We start from the raw sequence: 3,187 nt of genomic DNA on the forward strand, positions 1-3,187 counted from the left end.
ATGCTCTTCTCTAATCTTCTTACATTCCTCTATTATATGTTCTGCGTTTTGCTTAATTTTTTCCCTAATCTCTTGAAGAGTTCTGTGTATTAATCTTTTGTATTCTGCCTCTGGTCGTTCCAAGGAATTTTCTTCCTCCAGAAAATTTCTAGATTCTTTATTTTGGGAGCCTGCTGAAGCCATCATGATCTGCCTCTTTATGTGATCTGATACTGACTGTTGTCTCCTAACCATTAATAAGTTATTATATTTATTTATTTTATGTTTGCTTACTGTGTCCTAGCTTCTTGTTTTGTTTTGATATACCCAGATAGGCTGCTCGTATGAGCTCACCTGATCTCCAGTGCCCCTGAAGCTCCAATATCCTGCCACCAGGATATTGAGCCCAGGAGTCCTCCCACTCCTCCTGTATGAATTCAGCTCAGGTGTCCAGGTAGGCGGCCACCAAGTGTGTGGTACAGGCTTTCACCTACAGTTCTAGATTGGCATGGGTGATTGGTGTAGGCACAGGCATCTGGCTGTAGCAGGAGACACAGGCTGAGCAAGACAGGGGGCAGACAGCCACCCCTGAGTGTCCAGGAGGAAAGTGTGCCCTGTTCCCTAGAGCAGGTAGATGTGGGGGGGTTGCAGCCGGACTATGAGCACCCAGTGCTGTTGGCTGTAAGGACTAGGGGGCACCTTTTATTCTTGGGCCCCTGTTGCAAGTGGCTAGGTGGCATCAGTGGAGCCACCAGTCCTCAGGCCCCTGATGTGGGTAGGGTGAAGACCCCACTTATTGGGCAGAGTAGTGTCAAATATCATGAACCTGCCACTTCACAGCTGAAACAGTTGAAGTTAGACTTCAAGTATATACCCTGTTTTACTGCAGTAATGAGGGCCTATGCTGTTGAAATGGGCCCACACAAGTCTATGCAGGGGGAAAGGCACTCCAAGTCCGTGGATCCCTTATGCCTGTGCCTAGGCAAAGGAGCTGCACCTACCCTGAATTCCTAGCTTAGGGAAGCCAACAGATTATTTTTTCCTCTGTTTGTTAATTTGTTCACCCTCCAAGGCCAGGAGAATGGCTCACGGTGCATGAAGGGTCCTACTTCTGGCCCAGAGGACTCGGCAATTGCTGAAGTCGGTCCAGCACCCAGTGCAGAGCAGGGAGCGGGGAGGTAAATGGGAGAGAGGTTTTTCCCTAAGGGAGGTGTTTTTGATCCACACAGTAGTTCAGACGTAAGTACTTATCTTTCGCCAATCGAGGGCTGCTTCTCACTGGTTCTGGATGGCTGACTAGACTCTCTGCTGTTGGGTCTCTCACTATGTGGAAAATGCCTCCCAAGCACTGCTACTTGCCTGTCTCACCGTGCACCACGAGCTGATCAGGTCTGAAGGGCTCAGGCTCCCACCGGGTTGAGACTGGCAACCCCTTGCTGCTTCCAAACCATCTCCCCCTCCCCCTGCCACTCAGTCCAATTCCTCAACTTTGCCTTTGATGTTCAGGGCTCCTAGATTGTCATATATAATCGATTCACTTGTTTTTTGGGTCTTTGTTGTAAGAGAGACCATAGGAAGCATCTGACTACTCCGCCATCTTGGCCCCACCTCAAGAGTTATGTCCTTTGAAACCATCAAACTCTAACTTTTTGAAAACATTGAGCCCCATTAAGTTAGGCCTGGCTAAGCCAAGTACATACTTTTTTATTTTTCCCAATTTTCTGACCTTTTCAAAACTTTTAGCAAATATTAGCAATTAGCCTCTGAGGAAGAGGATACAGATTTGGCATACATGGAATGTTGTCAGGACCCTATTACACATTTACGGATGGTCCCTTGTAAGAGGCCTGTTTGCCTGTTTATTTGCATGTTCCTTTACTTCAGGTTTGTTTAACTGACATGGAGAGCAAGCCAGGTGATAATATAAATGTGTTTTTAAAAAAACACTTTTGGGGAAACTTCTTGGCTGCTGCCAACCACATATTTTTCTTTTAATCATGGCTCACTCAAAAGAGGATATCCTTTATGATGATGAAGGCTTCTAGTACAGATATTTATTGCCCTTCTTATAAGCATTGCCTGACTATCCCTCTGTCCGTGATAAATGTCACCTTTGCCATGGCAAACCCCCAAACATGGCCAAAGTTCTAGAAATTGAAGACCCTAGATGAAATCCCACAGTCTGGCATGATCTGGCTTACCATCAGACAGAGGCTCCTGACTCTGAGGTGGAGCAATGGGAAAGAGAAAGCTGTAAATTTAACGAAGAATTTTCCTTATAGGAAGAGCCCAATGCCAAGACTATTGTCCCTAAGGATTTGCATATTCCTTTAGCAGCTACTCTCCATATGAAAGAACATTTGGGCAGAGACAAAACAAATAGGCATTTTATGATTTTTTTTTAATTGTACTTTAAGTGAAGGTTTACAGAACAAATAGTTTCTCATTAAACAATCAGTACACATATTGTTTTATGACATTGGTTAACAACCCCACGACATGTCAACACTCTCCCTTCTTGACTTTTTTTTTTTTTGGTGAAAATATGCATAGCCAAAGATACACCATTTAAAATATTTCTACATGCACAATTCAGTGACATCGATTATGTTCTTCCAGTTGTGCTGCTAGTCTCACTTTAGATGAAGGTTTACAGAACAAAATAGTTTCTCATTAAATAGTTAGTACACATGTTGCCCTATGACAGTGGTTAACAACCCCACTACATGTCAACATTGTCCTTACTCAACCTTGGATTCCCTATCACCAGCTTTCCTGTCCTCTTCAGCCTTCTAGTCCTTGTCCCTGGACTGTTGTGCCTCATTACTCCCTTTTTGTTTTATGGGGCTGTCCAATCACCAGCTGAACGGTGAACCTTGGAAGTGACTTCACCACTGAGCTAAAAGGGTGTCTGGGAGCCATACTCTAGGGGTTTCTCCAGTCTCTTTCAGACCAGTAAATCTGGTCTTTTTTGTGTGTGTTAGAATTTTGTTCTACATCCTACTCCAGCTCTGTCCAGAACCCTCTGCTGTGATCCCAGTAAAAGCAGTCATTGGTGGTAGCCAGGCACCATCTAGCTGTACTGGACTCAGGCTGGTGGAGGCCTTGGTAGCTGTGGTCCATTAGTCCTTCAGACTAATCTTTTCCTTGTATCCTGTTCTCTTCATTCTCCCTTGCTCCCAAAGGGGTGAGACCAGTGGAGTATCTT

The sequence above is a fragment of the Trichechus manatus genome, unplaced genomic scaffold (assembly GCF_000243295.1).
Source record: "Trichechus manatus latirostris isolate Lorelei unplaced genomic scaffold, TriManLat1.0 scaffold00213, whole genome shotgun sequence".
NCBI lineage: Eukaryota > Metazoa > Chordata > Mammalia > Sirenia > Trichechidae > Trichechus > Trichechus manatus.